The sequence below is a fragment of the Octopus bimaculoides genome, chromosome 14, assembly GCF_046866305.1.
Source record: "Octopus bimaculoides isolate indiv1 chromosome 14, ASM4686630v1, whole genome shotgun sequence".
In the NCBI taxonomy this organism is placed as follows: domain Eukaryota; kingdom Metazoa; phylum Mollusca; class Cephalopoda; order Octopoda; family Octopodidae; genus Octopus; species Octopus bimaculoides.
This window is the reverse complement of record NC_142941.1, coordinates 28,524,162-28,540,087: the sequence shown is the minus strand read 5'-3', so window position 1 is coordinate 28,540,087 and position 15,926 is coordinate 28,524,162. Positions and strand designations below refer to the sequence as shown.

At 40.7% G+C, this 15,926-nt stretch overlaps 1 protein-coding gene across 8 annotated transcripts in view; it reads right to left on the bottom strand.

Moving 5' to 3' along the window:
- LOC106875006 (uncharacterized) overlaps nt 1–15,926 on the bottom strand; it is a 60,473-nt gene that overhangs the window by 18,693 nt on the left and 25,854 nt on the right. The gene's annotated exons all lie outside the window — the stretch shown is intronic.

The window sequence follows — 15,926 nt, the reverse complement described above, 5'->3', positions numbered from 1 at the left end:
TGGACAGTGAAAACAACATTCAAAAGCCGTACGGCCAAACGTAAATCTGAGGTAGAACGCTAGTAGTTCGTCTTGCCTTCACAGCGGCTGGAGTGAAAAGAAAGTTGACCACAGGTCACACGAGAGCAGAGAGGATGGTGGAGGGAGGAAGTGGAACAAGGAGGAAGGGAAGTTGTGGAATATCATACGAGTAGAAATATATATGAAAGAAGGTTTGAAAATGCACTTACTTTTAAAATATTTATTTACTTAACCGGTTTCACTTTTTTAGAAAAAGATTATCAAAAGTCTTTGAGAATAATAAGAAATGTTAAAAAACAGTTCGAGTATTAAAATGCATATATACATTCTTTGATGATAAAATATATTTAAAGTATAAAGCTTCGTATGAACTTTGTAGTGTTACATACTGATTATCACACATTCTCTGATAATAAGATGAAAATGTTAAAAACAGTGTATGAAAATACATATATGGAAAAATACATATACATATTCTTTGATAATCTAATAAAGTTGAGGAGGAACTGACCTGGCTTTTTTCTCTTGTGTATATTGAGGGAATGTTTTGCTGTCTTAAGAGACAGTATGACTGGCTAGCTGGGGTGGGAGGGAAGAAGAGTTAAAAAGGATTTTTTTATTTTTGGTTGGTCTGTGACTTAGTCTGTCATGGTTCACTGGTTTTTGGGACTGGTTTTGTGCACATCTCTATGTGTGTGTGTATATATGTGTGTTTGTGTCCGTGTGTGTGTGCCATTTTTATTGGTCCCAGAGTTTATTGTGGAATGTGTATATGAGTGTGTGTTTGAGTGTTTTTTGTGTCGGTGGGGATGTTAGGTGTGTGTACGTGAGAGTGTGCGTATATCTCTTTGTCTGAGTATGTATGTGTTATTTTGATCGTCCGTGTGGTGTGTGTGTGTGAGAGCAACCGTATGTATGTGTGAGGGTGTGTATGTATGTGTGCATCTATGTGTGTGCGTGGGAGTGTTTTGTGTGAGTGTGGGAGTGTGTGTGTGTCTCTCTGTCTGAGTGGGTGTGTTGTTTTAAATATCCTTGTGGTGTGTGTGTGTGTGTGTGTGTAAGCAAACGTAAGTGTGTGATGGTTCATATGTATGTGTATGTCTGTATGTGTGCGTGTGTGGCATGTGTATATGAGTATGTGTGTGTTTTATCTATGGTAGGATGGTGTGTGTATGTGTGTGCACGTTTGTGTGAGTGTGTATGTGTGTGATTAATATTTGTTAGGGTGTGTGTCCGTGTGTGTGTGTGTGTGCCGTTTTTATTGGTCCCAGAGTTTATTGTGGAATGTGTATATAAGTGTGTGTTTGAGTGTTTTTTGTGTCGGTGGGGATGTTAGGTGTGTGTACGTGAGAGTGTGTGTATATCTATTTTTCTGAGTATGTATGTGTTGTTTTAATCGTCCTTGTGGTGTGTGTGTGTGAGAGAGAGCACAACCGTATGTATGTGTGAGGGTGTGTACATATGTGTGCGTCTGTGTGTGTATGTATGTGTGCATCTGTGTGTGTGCGTGGGAGTGTTTTGTGTGAGTGTGGGAGAGTGTGTGTACGTGAGTGTGTGTGTGTGTCATATATATATATTTACATATATATATATATATATATATATATATATATATATATATATATATATATGGATATACATACATATATATATATATATATATATATATATATATGGATATACATATATATATATATATATTTACATATATATATATATATATATCTCTTCCGCTTCTTGTGGAAAGGATGCGTTCCCATGGTCAGGTGATCCGTTTGCTGCCAACACCCGTTAAAAGGAGCGGTGGGCATGCCGTGTTTGATGATGCGCAGACACGCGCTGAGACTGCGACATCTCCGGCTCTACGTAGACGACCGTGAACAGGTGTGGCCACCGTTTGTGAGGCGCGCTTTCCCGCAGCTCGTCTCCTTGGCCAAACTGCAATCGTGGATCAAAAAGAGTCCGAGGAAGGGCGATTGGTCACGCGAGTGTCGCGTTACTCTCAAGCAGCTATGCCGTCCCGGGTCAGCCTTGAGCGACTTCAACATAACCAAAGCATTCTATAGGAGATTAGTACGACGACGATTTCGGGGCGAACCTGGGCGTCGACAAGGAATACCTGACCCGCCTGTTCAAGACGACTTTCGGACCGGGACCTATGGAAAACTTCCAGAGATCCCTGGCCTGGCAGTGCTATCGAGAAGCGCTACCTGTTCGGGATAAGCTCTATAGGCATGGCTCGAGAAACACGGGGCCGACCTGTCTGAGATGCGGTCAGAGCGACGAAACCGTTCTGCACGCACTCGTACAGTGTCCAACCATTTCCGACCTGTGGACCTATGTCTAACGACTGCTATCGCGCATGGGACGAGTCAGTTTATCAACTGAGTCTATCGTGAATATTGTCATGCCTCCTTCCTTGAAACGGGAAGGAAGAGCCATTTTCATCGTACTTGTGGCTATGGTGAAGAATGTGTATGGTGGACGCGTCTGAAAGGTCTAGAGACAAACACTTTCCTCTCTGGTCAATCTCTCATCAACTTCTTCAAGTGATACTTGAAGAGGAAGGTGAGAGTAGAGAGGGAAGTTTTGTCTAGTGAATGTTTAAAATAAAGATGGGTGAATGTAGCAAGGATGGAACGTGTGAATGACGGAGCATAATCCTATGAACCAAAAACAAAAAGGAAAAAAGAGAGCCACTTACTGTAATGTGTTTTTTTTGCATGACACTATTGCCCAAGGTTCCCTTGGTCTTTTCCGTAGGCTTTTCTTTCCACAGATAAACCTAATCTGTTTTCCCTTTTTACATTGACATTTCTGTGATACACGATCTCTACTGATCGGCCCCCCCCCCGCCACTTTTTTTTTCCGTGATCCCTTTTGATCGGAATTCGACCCACTTTATAAAAAAATATTTTTTCTTCTCTTCTTCCCCCCCAAAAAAGCTCTATGTTGTAGTTTGTCCCCTCTGTGGCCAATAAAAAAACAAATCTATCTGAGGAAGCTGGTGACGCTGAGGATCATCCCACGAGAGCTGGGATGCGGGAGGAGCGTGTCTGCATACGCGGGACGACGTCACAGTCATAGTGTCGAGCTACAAGCACATCGACCTGGTCGGCGAGACACTAAAAGAATACGAAGCGGTAACAGGAGCAAAAATTAACCGGGAAATTAACGATGGTTAGGCGATCCATTTGCTGTCAACACCCACTAAATGGAGGGCTAGGCATGCCATGGTTGATGATATATGTCGCTTACTGTCATACTCAAATTCAGTATGTGACACTAATTATATACATAAGACAACAAAATATAGTCATATACAATACATATCGCCCACCAGATGCTCCAAACCACATAGGTAAGTTTGAAGATTGCCTCACAAGAAATCCTCATAAAACTGCAAAACCATGTGAGCGTATTTCTTATGGGTGATTTCAACTTCTCCAATGTCAAATGGCTCGAAGGCCTTGTGCTCTCAGGAATGACTCATTGCAAACAAGCACAGGTGGAATCCCTGCTCAACCTCACCAATGCCGTATTCATGGAGCAAGTTATGCTCAGACCAACTAGAGTTAATAACATTTTGGATCTCTGCTTCACAAACAATATGGACATCGTTTATGATGTGAAAGTAATGCTGACATTAGTTTTGGATCACAACAGAATAGAGCTGTCTATGTATGGACCAAAAGTACCCAGACATACAGCCTAAAGGAAGCATCCAAAATCTCTCTAATCTGGAATTCCACAAATCTGACTGGAAATCGATCCAAAAAGAGATCCTCAGACAGAACTGGCTGAAATGTCTCACCACACCAGACATGGGCATGAAACTAGAATATTTCAAGCCTCCTATGCAAACCATATCCCAGAAATATGTCCCAAAGCACAAGGCCAACACAAAAAAGGGAAAAAGGGTCCAAGGGAGAGGAAGATCCTCATGAGATGATGGACGAAGGTTGCAAATCGCTTCAACCAACATTCCAAAAGTAGTGAAAGGTCCCACCTAAAAACAACACAGATGGAGCTTGAAACAAACCTGCAACAATCCTATATGAGGGAGAGAGCAGACAAAGAAGCCTGGGTTATAAAAAAACATTAAGTCAAACCCAAAGGCCTTTTTTCATTATGACAAAGAATCTGTAGTGGTGCCAAAGAAATAGCCTCAGTATGCAGCAAAATAGAACCCCTCTTCCAAAAGAATGGCTCCCTCACAGATAGTCCAACCAGGATCAATGGGGCATTGAATGACCAGTTCAAAAGTGTCTTTACCACCCCGTTGGAACACAGACAAGTGAATTTCTTTACTGCCTCACCTATAACCAGTGAGGCAGTTGCAATGGATTACATCGACATTAGTGAAGAAGATATACTACTAGTCATAGATGAAGTAAATGCAAACTCAACTGCTGGCCCTGATGGTTTCCCAGCAATCCTCCTCAAATCGTGTAAGCGTGCCCTGGTGAAATCACTACAGATTCTCTTCCAGATCTTTCTTGCAAATGGCAGGCTGCTAAGCAAACTGAAGGAGGAAATAATATGCCCAATCCATAAAGGAGGAAGCAGAGCAGATGCCAAAAACTATAGGCCTATCTCTCTGACTTCACACATCAGCAAAGTCATGGAACGAATAGTCAGAGGGAAACTAATCGCTGAGTGTTACCCATGGCTTTTGACCAGGTAGGAGCTGCCTGACCCAGCTCTTACAGCACTATGACTGGGTGTTGAGGCAGTTACTCAATAATTCAAATGTGGACACAATATAGCTTGATATAATGGGGAAATATTATACCTTGACAAACGTGGACATAATATATCTTGACAAATGTGGATATAATATAACTTGCAAAGGCAAAACCTTTTGATAAAATGGATCATGGTACAAACTGCGTGATCTTGGCATTGCTGGAAAACTTGGAAAATGGTTACATGACTTTCTGAAAGATAGAAGTCAGGCAGTAATGGCCAATGGAGCCAACTCAAAGAGTGAGTGGTGTTCCAGTGCACTGTCTTGGGACCACTGCTTTTCATAGTGGCCCTCTCAGATATGCCCTTAGCTGCTCGGATAGCCACCCTTGCTAGCTACGCATATGATACGAAAGTCTCACAGAAAATACAGAACCCCAGCAATGTTGTACCCCTGCAGCAGGAGTTGGACTCAATTTACAGATGGGCTGAGGATAATGATATGCAGTTTAATGCTGAAAAATTTCAAGCCCAGCACTACCGGCAGTCAAAACTGAATATAAAACTTACAGGGTCCACCGGTCCACAGGGGATTACAATCCCAGAGCCTAAATCAGTGAGGGACCTGGGTATCAACATGAGTGATAATACCTCTTTTCAAGTGCACATTACCAGGATGGCGACAAAGTGCAGATGACTGGCTGGATGGATCCTGAGAACATTCAAAACCAGAGGAAAGGAAACCATGATGGTCCTCTGGAGGACATTCATCCTCAGCCTCCTCGATTACTGCTCCCAGCTATGGTCACCAAACAGTGTAATATTAACAGCGGACCTTGAAGCAATCCAGCAAAGCTTCACAAAGAAGATAGATCGTCTCATTGCAACAGCTCAGCTACTGGAAAAGGCTGAAACAACTAAGACTCTACTCCCTGGAACGAAGGCAGCTGAGGTATGCAGTAATATACATCTGGAAGGAATTGTGCCAAATATTGGCATTGAAAGCTACACCAATGCCAGAACGGGTCGACACTGCACAGTGCTAAGATCCCAGCAATGCCATCATGCTTCAGGACCAGTTACTGCAACAGCCTGGGTTTCAGGGGCCCACAGCTTTTTAATACTCTCCTAAAGAGCCTGAGAGATCTATGCAAAATGGATATAGATGTTTTCAAATAAAAGCTGGACCTCTTCCTGTCAAGAGTCCCAGATGAACCTACCTCGTGGCAAGAGGTGCAAATGAGAGTAGAAACATCACACCCCTTATTCATCAAATGTCACATATTGGAGGAGACTCTCAATAATAAGAGTGTAGCAAAACGGTGGTGCCATAGCATGGCCACAGTTCAGCTGAAACTAGAAAATATATATATATAATTGTATCGTTATATATATATAATATAAATTGGACATGGGAAATCGTTATATTCTTTCTTGTCTTGAGGTTCACAGCCAAAAGGCTGGGTGGATTCATGTGAAAAATGGCACACATGTGGAGATGAGTGCATAGATTGGAATGCGGTTTATATTTTTTTCCTAGCCCCCATACTTATGAAGAAAATTGATTAAAACTTTTTCTAATGGAATTCCCGTTTGTTCTGCTATTAAAACAACCAGTTGCTCACACAGCCGGCATATACCATTTCGCTAGCAACAAGGGGAATACAAGATGACAGTCAGCCAAAACTTTCGCTATGCTGTCTCTCTTCTTTTATCTCTTTGTGGGGTTAATAATCTTAATCTTTAGTTACAGTTTCTCATTCAAATTAGAAGAGGGGACTATCTTTTGAAGTCGGCGTGAAGCAGAGGAATTAATGTGTGTGTGTGTGATGAGCTGTGCGAGACAGAAAGTGTGGTGTGTATGTGAAGTTTTGTCTGTGTGTGAAGAGACAGAGAGAGAGTAATGGTGCTGCTCTGTGTGTGAGTGTGTGTGTATGTGTGTGTGTGTGTGTGTGTGTGTGTGTGTGTGTGTGTGTGTGTGTGCGTGCATAACTGAGAGAGAGATAACTGAAATTTTTTTTACTTTTTGTAGTGAGTGAATGTATGAGTGATTGACAGAGAGAGAGAAAGAGAGAGAAGGTATGTTTTCTGTTTTTTCTTGTTGTTTGCATGTATGTTTATGTAACAGTCTGCTATGTATAACAACAAGCAAAAACAAAAAACATACCTTCTCTCTCTCCCTCACATGCACATGAACATGTATGCAAGAGGAGTATGTATGTATGCTTTTGTGTGTGTGTGTCACTGAAGCCATTCACACACATACATACATACACATAACCTTTCTCTCTCTCTCCACCACATACACACCACACTTTCTGTCTTGCACAACCCCTCAAACACTATATATATATATATATATATCTATTACACATGTATGTGTGTGTGTGTGTGTGTGTGTGTATATATATACATACATACATATATATATATATATATATATATATATATATATATATATATATATATATATATATATATAGGAGAAGTTTCAGGTGTGGAAGCAAGGTCTAGAATTGAAGGGCCTTAGAGTCAACCTAGCTAAAACCAAAATCCTAATAAGTAGGAAGGTAGATAAAATACAAACCCCTTCAGGTAGATGGCCCTGCTCAGTATGTAGAAAAGGAGTAGGTAGTAACTCTATAAGATGTACCCGGTGCAAGCTATGGACACATAAGAGGTGCAGCAACATCAAAGGCAGGTTAACTAGCAAGTTAGTTTTTGTTTGTGGCAGATGTTCAGGTGCAATAAAGACTGTAAACAAACAGGAAACAACTTCTATCTCATTCCAGGGTGAAAAACTAGAGGTAGTCGATAGCTTCCGCTATCTGGGCAACCAAGTTAGTAGTGGGGGTGGGTGCGCTGAAAGTGTAGCTGCTAGAATAAGAATAGCCTGGGCAAAGTTTAGAGAGCTCTTACCCCTGCTGGCGACAAAGGAACTCTCACTCAGAGTAAAAGGCAGACTGTATGACGCATGCGTACGAACAGCCATGCTACATGGCAGTGAAACATGGGCTGTAACTGCTGAGGACATACGTAAGCTCGCAAGAAATGAAGCCAGTATGCTCCGTTGGATGTGTAATGTCAATGTGAATACCCGTCAGAGTGTAAGTATCTTGAGAGGAAAGCTGAACATTAGAAGCATCAGTTGTGGTGTGCAAGAGAGACGATTGCGCTGGTATGGACATGTGGTGAGAATGGATGAGGATAGCTGCGTGAAAAAGTGCCACACCCTAACAGTTGAGGGAACCCGTGGAAGAGGTAGGCCCAGGAAGACCTGGGCTGAGGTGGTGAGGCAAGACCTTCGTACATTGGGCCTCACCGAGGCGATGACTACTGACCGAGACCTTTGGAAATGTGCTGTGCATGAGAAGACCCGGCAAGCCAAGTAAGATCGTTGCCAGTGCCCCTGGACTGGCTCTTGTGCGGGTGGCACATGAGATGCACCATTTTGAGCGTGGCCGTTGCCAGTACCGCCTGACTGGCTCCCGTAGGATTTTCGAGTGAGATCGTTGCCAGTGCCCCTGGACTGGCTTGTGCAGGTGGCACATAAAAGACACCATTTCGAGCATGACCGTTTTCGTGCGGGTGACAAGTAAAAGCACCCACTACACTCTCTGAGTGGTTGGCGTTAGGAAGGGCATCCAGCTGTAGAAACTCTGCCAAATTAGATTGGAGCCTGGTGTTGCCATCCGGTTTCACCAGTCCTCAGTCAAATCGTCCAACCCATGCTAGCATGGAAAGTGGATGTTAAACGACGATGATGATGATGATGATGATGATATATATATATATACACACGTGTGTGTGTGTGTTTGTAAAATTTCCGAAACTTTTCTCTGCAACCACGGAAATATTTTTCACGACAAATTCTGATATAATCGGAATCCACACCATCTAAAATGTATTTGTGGAAAATTTCATTAAAAAATATCAATTTTTCTGGAAGTTAGGAGAGAGGCACCTGTGTTAATATACTTTATTAACTATAAACACACTGTCTGGTAACATATAAAATATAAACTGAAGCTGAAACATATTAAAATATTCTTATTGTTTCTTCAACTTACCGGAGAAGGGCTCCTGGCTCCTTTTACTGCAGGCGAAGGAGTAAAAAACGAAGATATTTTGACTTGTCCGGGCATTGTTATTACAGACAAATTAACAACAATTCGACTCGAGAGATAAACACAAACCACCTCATGCTCACTGCAAAACTCCCGCCAAATTAGCCGGAAACACACACATACACACATCCATTTCATATATCTTCTTTCAATTTCTGCTCTCTGTAAATAAAATTTTTACGGATACAACTGCTTACAAAAATAGGGATTAATGTATAATTTCTTTCTATGTTCATAATTAAATCAATGTTTTAATGATTAGACTATACAAATTTGTTCTTCACAACTCCTGAAGCTGTTTTCTGCTGGGGGGGGGGGGGGGGATGTCAGAAAATTTTCATACCGCTGGAGGCTCCAATCGAAACAGAGAACCCAAAAACGATCACAGCCACATCATCCAAACAGACCGGGTGAAACCGGGCTTAGCTGCTAGTATATATATATATATATATATATATATATATATATATATATATACTAGCAAACGACACCCCGTCCATTGGACAGTTTGTATAGGTGAAGAGAGTTAACTTGGACTGTGTTAAGTTGTGGAGATGTTTGGTTAGTGTATGAGGTTGTTACTTTTACTCCATACATCAAAATCTGTAATCCGTTTTTGAAATGCATGAGGAATATATATGTATAGGACAGACTTCTTTCAAACTTTCAAAAGAAGAGAAAGCGAGAAGAACAGAAAAAGCGAGAAGAATAGAGAAAGAAAGTGAAAGACGTATGTATGTCTATATGAAATGGATGTGTGTGTGTGAGCATGTGTGCATGCCTGTGTGTGTGTGTATGTGAGAGAGAAAGAGGGTGAGAAAGAGGGATAGAGTGAAGGTACACACACCTATAGAAAATGTGACGTAATAGTATAAAATTTTTACGAGAATTGATTGAAGATAAGCAAAAAGAACAGAGAAGAAAGTGAAAGATGTATATACGTCTATATGAAATGGACGTGTATGTGTCTGTTGAGGACAGACTTCTTTCAAACTTTCAAAAGAAGAGAAAGCGAGAAGAACAGAGAAAGAAAGTGAAAGGTGTATGTTCGTCTATATGAAATGGACGTGTGTGTGTGTGCGCGCGCGCATACATGCGTGCTTGCGCATGTGTATGTGAGAGGGAAAGAGGGTGAGAAAGAGAGATGGAGTGAGTGAGTGAAGGTACACACACATGGAAAATGTGATGTAATAGTATAAAATTTTTACAATAGTTGATTGAAGATAAGCGAAAAGAACAGAGAAAGAAAGTGAAAGATGTGTATATGTCTATATGAAATGGACGTGCATGTGCTTGTGTGTGTGTGTGCATGTGTATGTGCCGGTTGTCTTAGCAACTGATTGATTTTAATGGCGGAACAAACAGGACAAAAAGATTACAAAAATAGCGATTCTCACCTTGAAACTAACTATTTTGAAAATGTTCTTAGATTACGGAACGGCCAGCTCTGTCACGTATCCATGTTTTAAATTTCAGTGCGATTGGGTGAGCAATACTCCAGTTATAAGCTCACAAACAGACAGACAGAACGGACTATACATATTGATATATATATATATATATATATATATATATAAACATACACATATGTGTGTATAGGAAAAATTGAAGTTGAAAATGCACTGAGAATATTTAAAATATTTTTTATCAATATATTTAAAGCTTAAACTAGTTTTACAGTTTACACTGATTTTCAAAAAGTTCAAATAGAAAGATATGTCTTATGTCACAGCTGTCTTGCTTCTGACTCTAGAGAATGAACACATGATTAAGTTTATAACTTCATAAACAGACAGATTAAATTTGGAGTGCCTTGATTATAACCAAACATGTCCACTCAACTGTTTCAACCTTCTTTTTAGGCGCAATATATTATGTCATGCGACACTAATGCAAGGATTTAGTGGGAAACATACAGAAGGTTATAAACTTAATTGTGTGTTCATTCTCTACTGACACTTGACAGAAAACATTCAGAGCATTGATTGCTTGGACATGTTCAGTCAACCATGTCAGCCTTAACTTACTACATCAAGCATTGTCACTTGATTCTAACACATGGATGTAGCAGGGAACCTACAAAAATTTCCAAGACCAGTCATGTGACTATCCTCTACCAATCAAATCCTATTCAAAACATATACTAATTAGGAGCCATGAACTCCCTATAAAAATAGGGCAAACTTCAAAGTCAGAAGCAAGACAGCTGTGACATTAGCCATGTCTTTTTATCTTTAAATATATTTCTATCTTTCTATCTTTAAATATATTAATAAAACATATTTGAACTATTCTCAGTACATTTTCCACTTCTATTTTCCCTATATTTCTACCTGTGTGGAATAAAATAATTGTTTTCTATAAATATGTATTAGGGTAGAGTGAAGATAAAAAATTGTGGAAATTGAAAATGTCTGAGGGCTAAAATGTTGCTATATTTGATTACTAGAAAAATGCTTAAATTTTTGCTGAGATCAATGAAGGGCATTTATTTACTCCCTCAAGGGCATTTACTTGAGGGAGTAAATGCCCTTGACTGATCTAAGCAAAAATTTGCATTTTTCTAGTAATCATATATAGCAAGATTTTAGGCCTCAGGCATTTTCAATTTCCACAATTTTTTATTTTCACTCCACCCCAGATCAAAACAATCTATACACCTGCACACACATACATGTGTGTTAGGGTGGAGTGAAAATGTGAAGAGGGTGGTGTTGGAGAGGTAGGGGCAAGTACATCAGTATGGATGGAAGCACGGGAATGAGCCAGGCTGGGAGATGGAGTTAGGGAAGAAACTGTGGACCAGGAGCTCATGCAGGTTGTGGGCTCATTTGAAGGAGGGAAGGAATAGGTTGGGGAAGATGTGTGAGGTGGAGGGGTCAGACTGGAATCACCAGAAGGCTCGGAGAATGGTGTGTTGGAGGGGTGATAGGTGAGGGGAAATAGGAGACAGGCAATGGTGGTCCATGGAACGTGCCCTGGCAAGGGCAGTGTGAATAGTGGTGAGGGGATATCCACAAAGGATGAAGTGGCGAACCATGAGTTGAGACTGAGTCTCAAATTCATGGTTGTCACTGCAGAGCCTACACAGATGGAGGAATTGAGAGTAGGGGGTGGAGAGCTTGGTGTGGGTAGGGTGGGAGGAGGAGAAGTTAAGGTAAGAGTGCAAGTCAGTGTGTTTGTAGTGGATAGAGGTAGTGAGAGCGGAATGGTGTAAACTGACAGAAATGTCGAGAAATGTGATGGAAGAGTTAGAAATCATGCAGAAGAATTCAAGGGCAGGATGGAATGATTGGACGAAAGTGAGGAAGGAGTCTAGCTGTTTGCAGGAGAGTGAGGTTTCACCGATACAGTCATCAATATAATGACTGTATAGTTCAGGAGTGGGACCAGTGAATCGTGAGAATATTTGGGCCTGAACGTAGCCAACAAACAGTTTCGCATAGTTGGGGCCCATTTTCGTTCCCATGGCCACTCCTGAGATCTGTTGGTAAAAATTCCTTGCAAACAAGAAGCAGTTGAGGGAGAGAACAAGTTCAACCAGACAAAGAAGTGTGGAGATGTTAGATTGGGGGTTGGGTTGAAGGTCCAGAAAGTGTTTCAATGCAAGAAGTCTTTTGCTGTGTGGGATCACCATATATAAACTCGATATCAAGAGTGAAGAGAAGTTTAGATGGGCCAGAAGGAAAGGAGAAGGAGTTAAAAAGATGGAGAGCATAGTTAGTGTTGTTGATGTGGGAGGGGAGGGAAGCCACTGGGGAAGGAGGACATGGTTGAGGTATTTAGAGATCAATTCCTTAGGGCAGCTGCAGACAGAGACAATGGAGCGGTCAGGATTGTTGGGCTTGTGGATTTTGGAAGTAAATGGTGGGGGTGTGTGGAGTGTGGACAATGAAGTTGGAAGTGGTGGGAGGAAATGAGGTCATGGATAGTGGAGGATGCAATCTGTTGGTAGTTAGGCATGAGATTGGAGGGCAGAGGGCTATAGAAAGAGGTGTCTTGAAGTTAGCAGAGAGCTTCAGCCTTGCAGAGGTCTGTGTGCCACACCACCATGGCTCCACCCTTGTTGGCTGGTTTTATGATAATATCTTTGCGGTATCGGAGACATCGAAGAGCCGAGAGTTCAGCCAGGGAGATGCTAAAATGTTGGGGACACCTGCGAAAGTTGAACCAGTCCACAAGATGTTGGCAGATGCTTGCAAAATGATCAACTGCTTGGAACTGAATCATCATCAGAATCGATACCTTCAGTCAACACTCAGCAGTCACAATTGACTTCAAGATTCAAGGACATGCACAAGCCTGTGTCATTCTGCATGTCCATGTCAAGCCTCAAATGCACTGCATATGAACTACTTCCAGTCTTTAAGACCTCTAAGCTCAAACCAATCACAACTTCAAGATGCAGTCCTAGAGATGCAGAGTTTATTAAGCATGAAATAGACAGGTTGCTTTCAGAGAAGATAATTTAGAAAAGCCATAGCTCTTGGCAAGTTCAAAGCTTCGTGACATCTAATGAAAGGAAGAAAAGACTGGTGATCAACTTCTCAAACACTATAAATATCTACACACAACTGGATACAGACCCTACTCCCTGGATCAATGATCTTCTAAATGAAATAGCAGCAAACAAGGTTTTCAGCAACATAGACATGACACCTGCATGTCACCAGGTGGAACTTCTACCCAAAGACTATAAACTGACAGTGATCGAAGCAGTGGGGAGACTGTATGAGTTTGAATGCCTCCCCTTTGGTTGTACCAATGCTGCCACAATTTCCCAGAGTAATACAAATATGACAATAACCTCAGGAGATTTATCCAGGCAGCTGAAACATCTGACATGACCATCAACAAGGGCAAGAGCTAATTCTCTCAGAAGCAAATCAGTTTCCTCAGACACATTATTGAAAATTCAGCAGTACCTGATCCTAAAAGGTAATAAGCTCTACTAGATATGCTCGAACTTGCAGTTCCACTATCTGCTTTCCACTAACAGATGCTTCCAAGTAAGCCTTGGGAGGGGCACTGTCACAATAAGGAAGACCAGTAGCCTTCTATTCAACACCCCTTTCAAAGACAGAAAAACACCAAGTCATTGTAGAGAGAGAAGCCTGTGCAATTGTAGAATGTTGCCACAAATAGTGCCACCTAATACATGCTTCCTTTTACTGCAACATTGTCACCAATCAATACACAGTAGCAATGATCTTCAACAAACAAAGGAGACCAAAAATGAAAAACTTATATGCTGGCGCTTGGACCTATCAGACATAAATTATACAATCTTGTACACACCAGGAATTTAAAACAAAGCAGCAGATGTACTATCAAGATATGCAGCCACAAGAGATATGACAACACTGATAACTCTTCACACACAACTGTACTACCCAAGAGTGATATGGCTGCTTCACTACTGTAAAGTAAAAAACCTGCCATTCTCTGTTAACAAAATCTGTGAAATGACACTCACTTACTCTACATGCAACTAACTCAAACCCAGCTTCCATAAGCCCCTTAAGGATCAGTTGATACAGGCATTGAGATCATGCCTCTCAATCGACTTTGTTGGTACCCTGACATCAACCACACAATATCGCTACCTATTGGTAACAGTCGATGAGTACTCAAGGTACCTATTTGCATACCCATGTGAAGACATGAGTACCAAAACTAATTTCCCACTTGCTCAACCTCTTTTCACTATTTGGATCACCAAGATGTATCCATTCTGACAGAGGAACCCAATTTGATGGTAAGAAGCTCCAGGACTTTCTTCACACTAATGGGACAATGAAAACTCAAACATCTTCCTATCAATGTCAAGGCAACGGCCAATATGAAAGGACCAAGGGCACCGTCATGAAGACCGTAAATCTAGCACTATGTTCTCTACAACTCAATAAAAGACAATGGTTGATGGCCCTTCCCATGGCACTATCAGCCATGAGAGGACTCCTCTGTACAGATACCAACACAACTACTCATGAATGAATATTCAAACCTTCAATATCATCAACAGTAAGAACTATTCTACCTGAATTCCTCTAGAATACTGGAAGCTTAATCCTGCATTGCTGACATCTCAGAAATAAGTGGGATCCATTTGTAGAAAATGTTAAATTATTGGAGATGATTTCTCCCCACTTTGCCTGCGTACAATTTGGAAACAGATGAGTGGATACAGTGTCAACACACAATCTCGCTCCACCAGGACTCTCTTTCATTCAAGGAAGCAACAATAGCACACAAACACAACCAGAGCTAACTCAACAGAGTTCAACACAGAACTACAAGACTCACAAATAATCAATCAACAGGGAACCAACCCTGGCAGTACACCAATAGAATCAACGTATCTACAAAGAAACAGAGTTCACAGTCCAGCACATGAAAACATGAGCAGATTAGCAACTGATGAAGAGTACCTGAATAAGAATAATATGGGTAACAAAACACCAGCTATTCAAGGACAAAAAGAGACGAGAAAACTGAGATCAGGACCCCTTATCTAAAAGACTATATGTTTTAAATGCATTGGGACTGACTTTTCTCAGCAGGGAAGACTGTTATGAATTATAATATTCTATCATTAATTCCTTTCTACAATAGTAAATAGGAGATAAAAATATAGATATCATATTCTGTATTGAGTACGAAAATGCAGTGATGCATTGAATGATGTTGATGGCTGGATGCAGTCTTTACCTAATACAAAAAACGCTTCTTAATCATGTATATATATATATATATATATATATATATATATTCTCTCTCTGTTTATTTCCTCGTGTTCCTTTCTGTTGAAGAGCATAGGCTCGAAACATAAAAGACTTTCTCACCTTCCCTGCTTGTTGTTTATACACCTGTCTTCATCTTTTGTTTTTCTGTAAATTTCTACTATACACACACACACACACACACACACACACACACACACACACACACACACACATACATACATATATATATATATATATATATATATATATATATATATATATATATATATATATATATATATATATATATATATATATATATATATATATATATATATATATATATATATATATATATATATAT